Source organism: Triplophysa rosa, unplaced genomic scaffold, assembly GCF_024868665.1.
Source record: "Triplophysa rosa unplaced genomic scaffold, Trosa_1v2 scaffold359_ERROPOS111650, whole genome shotgun sequence".
NCBI lineage: Eukaryota > Metazoa > Chordata > Actinopteri > Cypriniformes > Nemacheilidae > Triplophysa > Triplophysa rosa.
Window position 1 is genome coordinate 12,087 of NW_026634363.1, and position 17,664 is coordinate 29,750.

General features: G+C 44.0%; 1 pseudogene; it reads right to left on the reverse strand.

Annotated features, from left to right (window-relative positions):
* LOC130550568 (interferon-induced very large GTPase 1-like) overlaps positions 1 to 17,664 on the reverse strand; it is a 31,863-nt pseudogene that overhangs the window by 8,204 nt on the left and 5,995 nt on the right.

The window sequence follows — 17,664 nt, forward strand, 5'->3', positions numbered from 1 at the left end:
GACAGGGCCAGACCAAAGGGCAGGACTTTGTAAAGGTATGCTCGGCCCTCGAAGGCAAACCGAAGGAACGGTCTGTGACAAGGGAGAATTGAAACATGAAGTACATGTCCTTCAGGTCGATACTCACGAACCAATCCTGACGTCGGACGTCTGGTGCTGAAGGCTGCCGGATCGGCATGACGCAAAGTTGAGTTGAGGCTGCGCTCTACTGGAGAGAGATCGGCATGATGCAACGTCGTGCTGAGGCTGCTTTCTGCTGGAAAATACACCCAGGGAGAAAGTATGCTCTTTTTGAGATAAAGTGGGTGCCAGGCCCTGAAAAGGGCCCTGCATGAGATGGGACGGCACAGGGACCGTCCCGGTGCGACTCGACAGCGGTGTTGTGGCTGAAGTCATGTCCAATGTCCTGGGTTTCCCTGGGCTGTCCCTGTCAGGGCCGCTTAGCAGTCTTCCAAGGCGGCTGCCGACGGGGAGTCGATGCTCTTCGTCCACGGGGGACCACCTAAGGAGGGGGCTTCGGAGCCGTAGAAGAGGGGCGGGGCTGCTGGGGAGCAGACGCTGGCCGGGACCTCGACGACCTGATGGCTGCCGGTCGCGGTAGGGCAAGATATGCTTGATGGCCTCCATCTGCTTCTTCACTGCCAAGAACTGTTGAGAGAAATCCTCTACGGTGTCGCCAAACAGCTCACCTTGCGCGATGGGCATATCGAGAAAGCGTACCTTCTCAGCGTCTCATCTGCGCAAGGTTGAGCCATAGGTGTCTTTCCTGGACATCGCACAACCCAGTGTTGTGCTGCGATGGAAACTTCATCCTCATCATGCTCTTGCGTGGGTCCGCTATGGGTCTGTCAGCTGCCGCCCATCGGAAACGGGTTTGGTGAACGTATCGGGGCATTGACAATCCGCGGCATTGGCTGTGGTGGGTTAACGTTCATGGGAGTCCCCACATCGCCGCTGCAGGCGGCTCGGCAGCCGCTGCGGAGCGGAGAACAGACGATGTTGTGGCTGCGTCCAGAAAGAACACAGCCAACCATGACCGCAACACCTTGATCGACATATGCTCACAGTGCGGGCATGCCATATCAACAAACGCTACTTCAGCATGCTGGCTGCCCAGGCATGTGATGCAGGTATCGTGCCCGTCAGGTTCGAGCACGAGGCATCCGCATCCAAGATTACAGCGGCGAGACATGCCTGGCGACACGTGCACACTGTTAGAAATTTGCTCCTTTAGGGAAATTTGCTCTAATAGACACCTAGGTTCGCTACCCAAACGCCCAGGAGAAGTCGCACACAAGAGTCTGCTGCTCTGCGTCGTAGAAAGTCCAGTAGAGACCAGATCCAGAAAAATCCAGCGTTATATCCACATGTTTATATAACATCCATCACTGAAATGCCGTGAACAAACAAACACACCTCAACTTCTCTCAGTATCGCAAGAGTAACGAGTTGTAGCTGCAGACCCACAGCGCAGCCAATCTTGACGCAGCTCAGCCAATCTTGATGGTGGGCAGGTCTTCCTATCTCGTCAGTTGACGCATGGGCGTCCAATTTTACGCTTTTCCGGGAGAATTGCTCAATAAAGGACTAAGAAACGTTGTTACGAAATGGATTTTCATGTTAAAAAAAGTAAGTGTATTACTTACCTTGTTTACCTGTGTATTACTTACCTTGTTTACCTGTGTATTACTTGCCTTGTTTACCTGTGGATTACTTGCCTTGTTTACCTGTGTATTACTTACATTGTTTACCTGTGTATTACTTACATTGTTTACCTGTGTATTACTTACATTGTTTACCTGTGTATTAATTGCCTTGTTTACCTGTGGATTACTTACCTTGTTTACCTGTGTATTAATTGCCTTGTTTACCTGTGGATTACTTACCTTGTTTACCTGTGTATTACTTGCCTTGTTTACCTGTGGATTACTTACCTTGTTTACCTGTGTATTACTTACATTGTTTACCTGTGTATTACTTACCTTGTTTACCTGTGTATTACTTACCTTGTTTACCTGTGGATTACTTACATTGTTTACCTGTGTATTACTTACCTTGTTTACCTGTGTATTACTTACCTTGTTTACCTGTGGATTACTTACATTGTTTACCTGTGTATTACTTACCTTGTTTACCTGTGTATTACTTACCTTGTTTACCTGTGGATTACTTACCTTGTTTACCTGTGTATTACTTACATTGTTTACCTGTGTATTACTTACCTTGTTTACCTGTGTATTACTTACCTTGTTTACCTGTGTATTACTTACCTTGTTTACCTGTGTATTACTTACCTTGTTTACCTGTGTATTACTTACCTTGTTTACCTGTGGATTACTTACCTTGTTTACCTGTGTATTACTTACCTTGTTTACCTGTGTATTACTTACCTTGTTTACCTGTGGATTACTTACCTTGTTTACCTGTGGATTACATGCATTATTTAGCTGTGGATTACTATCACCTTTGTTACCGGTGGAGAACTATTAAACTGTTAACGAAAGTTTGTTTTTAGTGTGACTCGTTCTGCCCTCCGCGAGTTTGGTGACAGCTGGGTTGTGGGATAAAGTAGTTTGTGAACAACTTCTTTACTGGTTTCAGAACTTTGTTTACAGAAAATATTCGGCGAGAAAGCAAAATCACAACAGTCCATGTCCATATGCGTTAAAATGTAGAAGAATTAAAGAATATTACAGGTTTAATCAACATCAGAATATCAAAAAAATTATTTAATATCAGAATATTAAAGATTTTCAGGTCAGTGTGCATTTTAAATGAGTTTTTTTTAGTAATTTAAGGTACTAACATTTGAAATGTGTTCTGAAAATTGCATCAACATAAAAGTCTAAAACCATATGCTTTGTAAGGTTTATCTGTGAACTCACTGTGACTGCATCATGTGTTTCAGAACTAGTCATTTGCTCAGGAATTCTGTTCCCTGTATAGCCATGAGCTCCAGTTATCCCAAGGGTCCTTGCATCATCTGTGTTGTTGCATAAGATACAGAGATCAGTCCATTAGTCGTCAGCGAATTGTTCTCATAATGCATCAGCACTAAAAATCTTAATTCATGTTTTTCTCTTCTATATATTATATCTGTTGCACTGATTTTAAAACGTATGTTACTGTTTTCTTAGAATGAATTTCTTATATTCCTCATTTGTAATTTGCTTCAAAAATTTAAGATTTACTTTGAGTATCTTTGTTATGAAAATGTTTGTCACCAATGTTACCATCAACCAGGGGTATGTTTGCCAAACAACAATGTAATTCGCTGCTAAACCCACATAGTGTGATGGGTCATTGGAGGAACTGGCCGTTTCTCAATTCCAAGAAAGCAAAAAAACAGACTTGTGTTCTCGTGGAGACTGGTCTTGTGAGGCAGCCTCGGAAGAACAAACTTGGATGGACGCGCCGCAATGACTTATGGGACTTTAAGCGGGCTCGGTAAGTGTAAGGCTGCATATGATGCATCCTTGATATCATGAACACATCCGGGTACTTTCATGCGTTCTCTGTTCTTGAGAATAGGAACCGGACTTTGACGGTTATTGATGACGTAGAGTGAGAACACTAGGACACAAGACCGCTGAAGAACTCATATTGAGAAACCAAAGTGAATTTGTTGCACATCAGTCGTTTGAACCACATTGGCGTCAAAGAGTTATAAAGTCTACTAATTAATATGCTTCACATTATAATAATATCAGATGTATTACTATACAGTACATAACTTTCATTGCATTTTAGATTTTGTTAATCCTTTTGTTAAAAGGACCCCTGGGTATGTATAAATGTATGACTTTATAAATGTGAAATGAAAAACAGTCTAAAAAATATTTTTACTCTTAGGCTGCCATATTTTTCATCAAAATACTTGACGTCAATTGGGTGCACTTGCAACCTAAACCTGTTCTCTTAACGCTACGGCTCAAATGGTTTCCATAGATCTAAATACACTGTGTATATATCAGTAAAATATGAGACAGTAGGTGGTGGTATGTCCTATTGACACAAGCCAGCCTGCCTGCCATAAAAGAAGAACACGTTCAGAAGTCTGTTCAAGGTGAACATGCATTAAATCATAGCTTTAAATCTCCGTCTTTACGACATTTAAGACTATTTAAGACATCAGCATCCACCATAATCGTATACTTTATTTATTATGAGAATATACTGATAAACACAATAATAAGATGCTTGCGGTTTGGTTATTTATTCTGTATTAGAGCACACGTGAATGTCAGCCCCCATCGGCTAATGACCGAGAGAGAGAGAAGATATTCTCAACATCAAAGTCAAAATCTGGATAAAATGCATTTATAAAAGCTAAAAATATTTTTAGTAATTATTTTTGGTTATTAATATGTATGTTTGTATGGTTTCTTACCAATAATATTAAAATATATGAAAACAGACCAAAAAGCTTTTCTTTATTTTCATTTTTATTATTTTAGCATTGTTTTTATATATATTTTCATATTAGAGCACCTTATATCAACAGATAAACTGATTAGTGTGTCTGTGTTCAGTTTGGCTGGCTGTGCGTGCAACCAGATAACGTCATCAAAAAAGAAAATGGTGTCTTTCTCAGGTTAAATGAGCATAACATTTTTTTTAAGGAACTGAAAATATTTGATCCATTTCTAACAACAAATGCTAGTAGAGTAAGGCTATTGCAACATATTAAGCCATACATCTCTCCATGCCCGTGGTTCCCATTAACACATTTTTGCTCTCTGTTGTATTACTTCAGGCATGTGTCTGTAATGTGTGCTGTAGGTACAAATCAGCCTGTTACTATATATATTTATCTACAATTCTTCGAATGTTATTAAACCACCTTCCTGTTTTCTCTTCCCATTGTTTCTGCCATTTATTCTTCACATGTTGTTTGATTGAAGACTTTATTTCACTCTTACTCTCCTTTATCTGCATACCTATGTCTGTTTTTTGGTTGCTTCCTTTGCATACTTATACCAACTCATTTCCTTTTACTCCAACATAAGCTGGTACCCAACAGAAAGACATTAATGCCCATCATCTTAATCCTGTTTGAAGAATCTTAATCAACAGATCTGATCTGATTTCTGAATTATGTGTTTTAATTGTAATTAAAGATGAACTTGAATCAGAACATACAAGTGTCCTTAATGGCTTTCTTCAACCTGCAATGCCAGCAGAATTGCTCTCATTTCACCAGTGTATATTGACAAATTGTTTACGATTATTTCACTGACTTTGACATTAAATTCTGAGACACTGAATGTCACACCTACTTCTGTTTTTCAAAGCATAAGAAAATATTTCAACATAACCATAATTGTCTTGAATGTACAGTATGTGTTTTGTTGAGCATTTGGTTTTGACTTATCCTTATTGTCCTTATTTAACATGTCTACTAATTTTTGTCCACAGAAAACATATCAAAAAACGTCTCGGTTACGTTTGCAACCTCGGTTCCCTGATGGAGGGAATGAGACGTTGTGTCGAACTGACAGATGGGGTTCGTCCCTGAGAACCAATCGCTTCCGACTTCTTAGAAAAGGCCAATGAAAATTGGCAAATGAAATTTGCATGCCGGACTCCGCCCCGGACATCCGGGTATAAAAGGGAGATGGCGTGCCTCATTCCTTCACCTTAGTTCTGAGGAGCCTGAGACCTCTCACGACTGCCGCAGAGGACAGCACGTGTTGTGGCAAGGAGGACACAATGTCTCGTTCCCTCCATCAGGGAACCGAGGTTACAACCGTAACCGATACATTCCCTTTCTGTCGGTCTCTCGACGTTGTGTCGAACCGACAGATGGGGTTCCTATGGAAAACGCCATAACACTGTGCCCTGTCACAATCTCAACGAAGCGACGGTGACTGGCCTGGGCGTGTCAGCCGTGAGCGCTACCGCGAAATTGTAACCTACCAGTGGGTAGGTAGGGGGTCCCAGAGCTTTCTTGAAAGGTGGGAAGGCCCCTACCTTCGGCCTCACAGGCGGCGGCCTTGTTTCTCTAACAGCGAGAAGCCGCCCGGAACCGTAAGGCCACTGGGTAAGCGCTACTTCCTCAAGCGGGGGATGCGCTACAGAGACCACTTCCTACCGCAGGGAGGAGACTAGTGGAGATACCAACATGGTCTCACCGATGGGGGAGAACTCATGGGAAGAAAGTGCGGACTGAAGGAGTTAACCGCGAGGTGGAGGTCCACCTAAGGAGGTCATGGGTTACCAAGGTGGGAACCAGCATGAGGATACATCAGACGGAACCGCCCTACTGGGGGGTTGCAACGTCTGGTAGCACTAGGTCCGGTTAGAGCTATGTTGCAAATAACTCCGGAGATACCCGGCCTAAGGGGCAGGGCTGCTCTGCCCAGCCCGCCCGCAGGAGGTGCTTGCTAGTGATGGATGGAGTGCCTGTTCTTCACCCAGTGGGGGAAGAAGGGAGGCTAGTAGTACGCTGACCCCCTTAGGAGAAAGGGGGGGTACTGTCATAGGCGTACACCCTACCGGCCGCCGGTCTTGCCTGATGCCTGCAAGACTCGAGCCGATACCGGTTTTACGCGGAGGCTGTAGGACCTCGCGAAGGTGATGGGTGTAGCCCAACCCGCAGCTCTGCAGATGTCTGCCAGAGAGGCGCCTCGAGCCAGTGCCCACGAGGAGGCTGTACTCCGTGTGGAGAGAGCTCTCACCCAGTGGGCGTAGGCGATCTTAGGACAGGTACGCCATAGTGACGGCGTCCATGATCCAGTGCGCCAATCTCTGTTTGAGACAGCCCTCCCTGCTGATCTCCAAAACAGACAAAGAGCTGCTCAGAGCTACTGCGGCTCTGCGTGCGGTCCAAGCAGAGGCGCAATGCGCGTACTGGACACAACACGGATGGGGTTGGGTCTTCCTCCCCGGTGGGGAGCGCCTGTAAGTTCACCACCTGGTGTCTCGGGGGAGTGGTGGGAACTTTGGGCACGTAGCCGGGCCGGGGTCTCAGGATAGCGTGAGAATAACCGGGCCCGAGTTCTAGGCAATCTGTGGACACGGAGAATGCTTGTATGTCCGCTACCCTCTTGAGCGTCCTCCCGAGAGCCGTCTTCATCGTGAAGTGAGAAAGAGCGGCATCTCCGAGGGGCTCCAGGACCGCATCAAGGTCGTAAGAGGGTACGGAGCGTGGGTGAGGTGGTAGCCTTCCCGCGCCCCTTAGGAACCAAATGATCAGGTTGTGCTGTCCTAGAGACTACCAGCAACTGGGTCGTGATGAGCGGCAACAGCGGCTACATACACGTTCAGTGTGGAAGGGGAGAGATTATTCTCGAGTCTCTGGGAGGACCGCACCCACTTGATCAAGCAACTCCGCGGGTCTTCTCTTTGAGAAGAGCACCAGGATGAGAAGACCACTATAGGCATATAGTCGCCTAGTGGCCAGGGCCCTAGCCTGAGTGATGGTCTTAACCGCCGCAGGGGTTAGGCCACTCAGGATCTCCTCGTTCTGTCCAGGGGCCAGACATGGAGGTTCCAGAGGTCTAGCCCGTGATGCCATAACGTGCTCTTCCCCTGGGAAAGCAGGTCCTTCGTCAGGGGAATCGGCCAGGAGGGAGCTGTCTTCAAGAGCATTAGCTCCGAGAACCAATTCCGGTTGGACCAGTATGGCGCAACTAGTACACTTGATGCTCCTCTTCCCAGAAAAGCGTAATTACCATCCGCCTGCTGCCGGTGTGCAACGCTCTCCAGGGAACTCGACTCTGTAGCCAGTGTTGGAGCGGTCTCATGTGCATCAACCCGAGGGGTATCACCACCGTCGAGGATGCCATGTGCCCAGGAGCCTCTTCCCGCTGACTGCTTGAACCCAAGCAGTTCAACACTGACTGAGCGCAGTCGTGCTGTAATGGAGACAGAGTTGAGTTCCTTACCAAAAAAGAGGATGCTCCGCACAGAGGAGAGCTTGCTCTTTTTCGGTTGACCTGTGGTCCCAATGTGTACATAACAGATCTTACGAGTGTGTCAAATGAGCCAGTCGTCGAGATAGTTAGTACCCGCACACCTCTCTCCCTGAGGGGAGTGAGGGTGGCTTCCACGATCTTCGTGAAGACTCGTGGGGACAGGGACAGACCGAAGGGGAAGACTCTGTACTAATATGCCTGACCCTCGAAAGCGAACCGTAGGAACGGGCGATGACGAGGGAGAATTGAGACATGAGAGTAAGCGTCCTTCAGGTCGATTGCCATGAATCCATCTTGACATCTGACAGATGCCAGGATGCGCTTCTGCGTGAGCATCCTGAATGGCAGCTTGAGTAGGTGCCTGTTCAGGGTACACAGATCTAGCGACCCCCGCTCTTTTGGGGATGATGAAGTACGGGCTATAAAACCCGTTGAACATCTCGGCTAGAGGGACGAGCACGATCGCTTCCTCACCAGAGGGGTGGCGACCTCGGCCCGAAGCACCTGAAACTTGGGCAGGCGTCCGGGGAGTTGGATCGCGTAGCCGAGACGGACCGTATCCCGTAGTCACCGTGACGGTTTGGGAAGCTCTTGTCAGGCTCCCAGGGACCGACAGGGAGGCTAGGGGTACGTTCTGCTTCATCGACCTCCCGGGGGTGGTTCGATCCACACTGGCAGTGTGGATCCCTCTCCGGGATCGGCTCTGCAGTTTTACCTGCCTGGCAATGATGTCTGATGATTATCCTCGACATTGGGTCTTGCCGCAACGTCGAGTTGCCGAACACCGTCATGTAGAGGGTGAGAGCGGCTGTGATAATACCCAGACGATGATGTGGCACAACGCACCATCGATTGAGAGTGCTTAGGCTGCTGATTATCCTCGACATTGGGTATTGCCGTGACGCAACGTCGAGTTGCCGAACACCATCGTGAAGAGGGTGAGAGCGGCTGTGATAAACGCCCAGAGAGAGAGAAATACCTTTAGAAGTGGGCTGTTGGGACGGGGCAGGAACCATCCCGGATCGACCACCAGCAATGGAATGGCTGGGGTCGGGCCCGAAGGTATTCTCGATCTCCCTGGGGTCTTCCTATGAGGGCCGCTTTGGCTTTCGCCGCGGCTGCTGACGGGGTGGTGGTCTCCTCTTCGATGTCTCGAAGAGGACCAGGGCTGCTGGGAAGCAGACGGTGCACGGGATCTCGGCGGCCAGAGGGCGGTCGAGTCGCGGCTGGGGAGGACATACGTGATATCCTCTGTCTGCTCCCTAACTGTCGAACTCGACAGTATCACCAAACAGCCCCCCCTTGCGAGATGGGTGCATCGAGAAAGCGGACTTTCTCAGAGTTACTCACCTGTGCAAGGTTCAGCCAGAGGTGTCTCTCCTGGACCACAAGTGTGGACATCGCCCGACCCAGGGCCCGCGCGATCACCTTGGTCGCCCGAGAGCGAGGTCGGTGAAGCCGCGGAGTTCCTGCATAAGCGCTGGGTCGGTCTTACCCTCGTGGAGCTCTCTCCGCGCATTGGCCTGCAGGAAGGCCATAGCGTGGAGAGAGGGGACAGCTTGGCCCGCAGCAGAGTAAGCTCTCGACACCTCAGATGCCGAAAAGCCTACATGCTTTGGACGGGAGTCTAGGTCGAGCCCCTGGGGGACATCGACGTATCCTCTAGCTGCCCCACCATCGAGGGAAGAAAGGGTGATGGAACTAGTTGACGTGTACGCGCCGAAGGGGGCGTTCCAGGTCGTACTAGGTTCCTCATGCACTTCCGGGGGAACACGGCACTGGGGGCGAGTGCGGCTTGGAGCCGCTCTCAAGCCCGATGTACCGTGTATCCAGCCGCGAGCGTTGGGAGAGGCAGTGCGGTGCACCGCAACCCAATGCCGGCGGCCCGGGAAAGCATGGCTGACATTTCGACATCCGCTTCTTCCTGATCTCGACCCCCCGAGGGAGGGAGCTTCAAGGAATCGTCGGAGTCTGATGCCAGTAAGTCACCCTCCGATGCTGCAACAGACATCTCATCATCACGTACCGTGTCCGATACGTGATTGAGGAATAAGACGGCGGACCGTCTCATGGGGAACGGTCAGACGAGCAAGACGAGGTGCGAACGGTCCGCGAGCCAGTGGCTGACGGATTAGCGCTCACAGTAATCCTCATATCACCCTCGCTGCTCGCCGTAGCGGACGGCAGGGCCGTAGTCCTGCCGTCACGGAACGGGAAGCAGACGAGGTGGTAGCTGAGTCCCGTGGGAACACAGCCACCCGTGACGCAATGTCTGAATCTTCAACCGCCCGCAGTGCGGGCAGGACGTATCCACAACATCTGCCCCAGCGTACTGGAAGCAGACATCGTGTCCGTCCCCCTCCTCGATGAGTGTGTTGCACCCACGAGAACAGCGGGACATGCCACGCTGGAGAAATTTGCTCTTTTAGAGAAAAAACTTGAACACTTCTGGAACCGCCGAGACACCCAGGGAAAGTCGCTGCAGGAAGGGACAGTCCGCTGCACCACGTCGTAGAGCCGGCAGTCTTGTAGCGAAGTCTGTTGATCATGAGCGAAGGCTCCGAAGAACAAAAGGTGAATGAATGAGGCACGCCATCTCCCTTTTATACCCGGATATCCGGGGGCGGAGTCCGGCATGCAAATTTCATTCGCCAATTTTCATTGGCCTTTTCTAAGAAGTCGGAAGCGATTGGTTCTCAGGGACGAACCCCATCTGTCGGTTCGACACAACGTCGAGAGACCGACAGAAAGGGAACGGCTGTTTACTCAGGTTTGTTATTTAAATGTTGACGCGCGTCAAGCATGCTCAAATATTGACGGCAGAAAGATGAAGAAAGCGACACCGCCAGTGTTTTGCACATGTTTTTAAACGTGACTTGTGAACATTTCCATGATCAAAGTTGTCAAACATGAAATATTTAGCTACTTACATCACACTCCTTCACAGTTAAAACTGACCTCGGCTTCTGTCAGTAGCAAATCCCGCCTTCTTTCATTTAATTGGACAGTAATCCTCACTTTACTTAATTTGATTGGCCACCAGATTGACATTGATGAGTGCTGTTAGGCTGATAGAGCAGATCTGAGTTCAGTCATCTAGGCGCTTTGTACAGTACTGAACTGCCATGAGTATGGGATCCCCGGGCCCATATGCACCTGCATACCCAGACGCTAAACGCCACTGGACTGCAGTAAATCACACAGCATGAGACGTATTTAACCCTTAATGTACATGTCTTTGTATTTCAAATTTATTTTGTCACACATGCGTGCACCACTAGGTAACGCAAATATAAACCAAATATGTAAACGCGTTTGTATTTTCTGACCATAATATGCACTGGGTGCGGTCACTATTCTTACCAACTGCTCCGTGTGCATCTCAGAGCGGTTGGACGCATTTCTTCAGCTGTTTTCATTCAGTGTTTCCGCATGCGTGAATGTAAACAGCGTATTGTGCGTGTGTGCATGCATTCAACAAGCGCTAGTCGGAGAGTAATGATGTAAACAACAACGCCAGCGTCATGAAGATGTGCTGAAGAAATTTTATGTTTATATACTTTTAAATAGGTGCTTGATTGTAGTTCATTGGATCGCGATTCATTTGATTTTGTCAATTGATCGATTATCGACCAAAAGAAAGGATCCTCGATTCGAAAATCACATTTTAAGATCGATGCATATGAATCGGCAGAAATTGTAATCGATGCATAGAGAAAACGAGCGAATCATTACACCCCTAGTGGGCGCCCAAGGCAAAATTATTCAATGAAGCCCTTCTGACATTTTTTGTGAATATATATTTGTCCAAAAAATAGAATTGCACAATGATCAAATAAAAGTATAGTCAAAACTGTCATGATTCTGCCTCTTCTTTTCATGATTTTCTAGTCTTGTGGCAGGGTCATGACAGACCCACATGTTTAGTGTGGAGAGAGACATGGAATTGTTTGTTTTGGCATTCCATTTGGCTATTCAGTTTGTTTAGAACATTTCTTAAAAAATAAAAATATGAAAAAATTACCTGGCAATGGTGATGAAGACTCATCTTTCTGTGATGATTCATCTATCTGCTGCGATACGTCTTTCGGTGTTGATTCATCTGTCTGTGGCGATTCATCTTTCTGCAGTGATTCGTCTTTCTGCGGTGATTCGTCTTTCTGTGATGATTCATCTGTCTGTGGCAATTCATCTTTTTGTGAAGATTTATCTTTCTGCGGTGATACGTCTTTTGGTGGTGATTCATCTGTCTGTGGTGATTCATATTTTTGTGGCGATTCCTCTGCCTGTGGCGATTTGTCTTTTTGTGAAGATTTTTCTTTTTGTGGAGATTTATCTCTCTGTGGAGACCTGTTTGCCTGTGAAGAAACATGCACCCTGATAATCCATGGAAATTTTAGAAACAGATGAATGGGGAAACAAGGCAATTACCAACTAAACACCATACAGGACAAAACAAATGTATAAATTATTTTATCTTCTGTAAATAATATTTTATTTCTCTCTTAATGAATTGTGTTTCCTTATTGAGAATAAATTAATGTTTGTATCTTTTTTAATAGTTGTGTATGAGTTTCTCTGTCCAGTTTCCAATTGTGTGAAAAGATGAATTTCATACAGTTGATTTGGAAAAACTTAAAAAACATGTCATGACCTCTTGAGTTTAATATTAATTGTTAACAAAGTAATTATTTTTTAATGGAACATGCTGCATGATAAATCAATTACAATCTTATATATCTTGCACCAGCGTCTGGGTATGCAGGTGCATATGGGCCCAGGGGGGTGGGGGCCCGCATCCAAGTCAATCTGATTGAGGTGGCCAATCAAATGAAGGAAGGCGAGGATAACTGTCCAATCAAAAGAAAGAAAGAAGATGGGATTTGCTATTGAAAGAAGCCGAGGTTAAACTCAGTTTTAACTGAAAGAGCGCAATGTAAGTTGCAAAATGTTTAATGTTTTAACTGTTTGTCACAGAAATGTTAGGGCCATTGACATGTCAACGGCCCTAACATTTTTGTGACAAACAATCTCTGTCTTTCCAGAACACTGAGGTGTTTGCGCTCCCTTGGAGTCTGTCGTTAGTACTGTTTGAACGTGATTGATGCTTGTTAACATTTAAATAAAAACCTGTGTAAACGATAAATTCTAATGTCCAGTAATGTAAACTACAAAACGCTGAAAACATATCATCTATGTGTTTAATGTCAGTGTGACAAGAGTCAAGACAAAACATTACCAGACCTTCACTAGTAGTACATGATAAATCACTTTGACTTTGTTTATAGTGTTTAGCCTATTAAAACAACAATATTATTTGTAATTTTTTTAAATGCATCACTTGAATTCTGTTTCTATATTATTTCAATTTGGGGCCCGTTAAAAGTTTTTGCATATGGGACCTGACTTGCTACTTCACTGTCACTATAAAACATCTTGGGGCATGGAATAATGGTAATTTAAATATATTTTCTTCTTACACAAGTCTTTTAGTACTAGGGTGAATGTATATATTAAGCTCATGTGCCCATTAAGCACACTACCATATTTAAGCTCAGATTATAAAAAGAAAAACTAATGTATTATCCTACTTGATGTATTATTTAATTGATGTGTTTGTTTCTACACTCCTCCTGTAATTTTAAATAAATCAGACCATAACACTCTGATATGAGAATCAATGTGTTCACACTGTCTTGAGCTCATTCTGAGAGCTGTCTGAAACATAAATGTAACCATTAAGTACAGCCATACTTTTTGCATTTAAAGATGTATATCTTAATTAAAATACTTTTGTCATTTAAAATAAGATGTAATATAATTTTAAGAGAAATTTATATTTTATTTTAAACAAAGCTTTTTTGAAAAGTAGATATTGGTGAGCTTAATAGGTATATTGTTTACCCTAAATATTTTTAAGTTTTTATGACCAATACTATCCAAGCAATGATTCCAGTAAAATCTGTATTCTTACCTTCCCTGCTGCTTGTGCTCCCCTAGGTCCTAAAGATAATCCCATTAAACCTGCTGCACCTGCTACTACTGTTGATGCTGCTCCCATTGCTATTGCTCCTGCTCCTGCCTGTGATGCCACTCCCAATAATGCTGATGCTGCCCGTGATGCAGATGCAGATGTTTCTCCTGCTCCTGCCTGTGATGCAGATGCAGATGTTTCTCCTGCTCCTGCCTGTGATGGTGATGCAGATGTTTCTCCTGCTCCTGCCTGTGATGCAGATGCAGATGTTTCTCCTGCTCCTGCCTGTGATGCAGATGCAGATGTTTCTCCTGCTCCTGCCTGTGATGCAGATGCAGATGTTTCTCCTGCTCCTGCCTGTGATGCAGATGTTCCTCCTGATGCTGTCTGTGATGCTCCTCCTGATAACTTCATTGCTATTGCTGCTACTGATGCTATTGCTGCAGTTACAGCTACTATGGGCAATGCTTTCTTTACCCACTGTACTACTCTCACTACTAGCCCTATTATCCATAGAAGATTATCAATTACCCGCTGTAATTGATCAGTTCCCCACTGTAATTGTGCTCTAGCTGCTAGCACTATTACTGCTCCAGCGATTGCTCCAGCTGCTGCTGATCCTCTTTGTGTTTGTGCCCCCACTAATGATGCCAATATTGCCACTGCCATTCCTGCTACTGCTCCTGCTCCCGCTCCAGCTCCTGCTGATACTACTGCAGCTGCTAATGCTTTTGTTCTTGCTTGTGTTTCCCACTGTGAACGCAGTGTGGCTACACCTGCTCCTGCCGCTGCTCCTGCTACAGCTCCTGCTAACAAGACTCCTGCTGCTGCTGTTCCTGCCACATTTACAACCACTGCAGCTGCTGCTACAGTCAGTGCTATTGATAGAATTTGTGGCGCTCGTCTCCATACTTCTGCTGCCAGTGATGCAGTTGTCCTTCCTTCTCTTGTTGCTGTTTCTGCTCCTTTTACTGCAACAGTAAAGTAATTAATTAAAGACTTCATTGTCATCATTACAGATATACAAAGATTTAAAAATACTACACTTAAAAAAGGCTAGTCTGGGTTGTTTTAACACGTGTCTGAGTAAAATATGGACAGGACTAGCCGTTAGGTTATAAATTATCCTATGTTGGGTTATTACCCAACCACAGACTGAAACAATCCAATATTTAACCCAACAATTTATAACCCAGTAATTTATAACCCAACAGTTTGTTTTGAACATCATTTACCCAGCCATGGGTTTTAACTTTTTTTTACATTTTTAGAATGTATGTATTGGATTTCCAAATACAACTTACTCATGTTGTGTGATATTAAAACTTCAGGATATGAAGATTCAGGTCACACGTTGATTCCACAGTTTCTCTTTTACTTTGTTTTCTGAATTGGAAGAAATTACAAACGTTAGAGAACAAATAATAACACGTGGGTGATTCAAAGAAATATATACAATTTACATTGTTCTTTGATATTTTCAATGCTTTTTATTTTTTGGAGGAGATTTTTTGAGGAGCCAATAATAGTAAACTAAAGTCAGAAGTAAATACTTTAAAGTTAGTTTGAGGAAATATAAACTATTAGAAGACTCTATAGTACGTCTCTATAGACTCGCTACGCTGTATAGACCACTTCACAAGATGTAAATACTGGTCCAGGAGCACTTCTGGTTTCATTTTACATATAGAATGAAATCGTAAAGATTTTCATTTAACATTTAGTTTCTGTTCTAAATGTTCTGTTAGTTGTATTTTGTTCAAACGTTTGTGCACAGGAAGTTCTTCTGGACCAGCATTGTTTGTCTTCCACATTAGACTATAGGTGTTTTTTGACTTTTTATATGTTACCTTTTTATATTGTTTGCGCTATGTCCATTAGAATTTTAATGTGGTTATGCACATTGTCTTATTGTAATTGTTTTTCTGCATTGATTTAAAAATAGTAGAGTGCATGCATATCCACCTTTTTTCACAAAATGTAGACGACCATTACACCAATATTATGTGTCCCCCGTTGCTATCTGCCATTATTTCTGTCAATCAAACCACAGAGATTAACCAGCTGCACAATATGCTGTTTTAATTAGTCCTTTGCGATTGCTGCCGTCACACTGTATGAACATCTAAAAATATCAACTAAAAAACACAACTACTGCTGGGCAACGATTAAAATTTTAAATTGCATTAACAGCAGGACCTTTCTGTGATTAATCGCGATGTTAAGCGTAAAATTCAATAATGAATACAAAAGTATTATATTGTGCACTTTTATTTTAAAATTACTGCTATATGAACAAAAGTGCAATAAGATTTGGTTTGCAAAATCTTTAAACAAATAATGTGCTTTTTTTACAACCGTATTTATTTTACATATAGCATTGACAATTTTAACTTAAAATATTTCTGGCAAATCTCAATTTAAACATTAATGTAATCAAATTAAATATAAAACCCTCTGCCAGGGCATTAACGTTCTGTCTAGTTTGATATAGAAAAACAAGTTATAATGATTATTGATTTTATTGCTTATATATAAACTTTCTTTCGACACTCTTTCAAGTCAACACAAAATGTAAAGTGTACTGTATTTAAAGTGTATTTTAAACACATTTTGAATAACTAAATTAAGGAGGGGAGACGAAATAGAGTGACATGGTAAGCCGCTTGCGCAATATAACATTTCTGCGCATTACATTTATAACGCACAAAAATTATATATTGATCAGTTTGGCAGTCGCACCAGTGCTACCATTAAGAAAAACTGGTCACACTGGCAGGAAACATATTCTTAAAATGTGACCATTTGGTCGCTGTCTAGAGCCTTGAACAACTTTTGTTCTATCAACTCTGCCGTCTGGAAGAGATTTAAAACAAAATGTCCATGTAAGAGTTCGGTACCTTTCCATTCAGTTCTGGGCTGCGTTCAGCCCCGACAAAACGTTGCTAAACGTTGTTTAAACGGAAACGGTGGTGCGGTTGAACACTCTGTTGTGATGACGCAAGAGTTGAACTATGGCAGCTGAGAAGGCCATTCTTTGTGTTCTTTTTGAAGAATTTTCGGAGCCTGATGAAATCTGTATAAATACGTGTTTAATTCTGCAAAATTCATCTCTTCTAATTTCTTCATTTGTTGTGTATACCGAGCTGCGGCGGACACATAACGACTTTACTTGGACCCATTTTGCGAGCTGTCTCTTTAATACCGTGGGTTATATACATGTTGCTGCTGATTGGGCTGACATTCTTGACACGCCCACCAATCAATAGAAAACGAATCTCAAACCCTGTCCCATGCAGGTAAAAGAATCTTGGGAGGTGCTTGGTTTACATTGATTGGACCACTACCAGAAACAGAACGCAGCAACAAGTATGTCCGTACCATGACTGACCTGTACACCAAGAGGGTGTTTTCAGAACACATACGGTCTAAGACAGCAGCTGAAGCTGAGACAATGCATTGCAGCGTAAATATATTAGCAAAATCATATGTTTAATAATGTTTTTATTATATTAAAACAGTTTTCAACTAAAGCGAAACCATCACACTTATGTATACTATCATGTATAACTATTCCATGACTTATACTATCTTGTATATATATCATTTCGTAATGTATTTTAATGATATCATTCTGTATACTATCGATAATCCGTTGTGTACTATTGTTTGTTTTAAAATATAAGACAGGCTGACTACATTTTCCGTTATGTATACTATAATGTTCATTGATATACTATATAAAAATGTACATTTACACAGTTCAACATG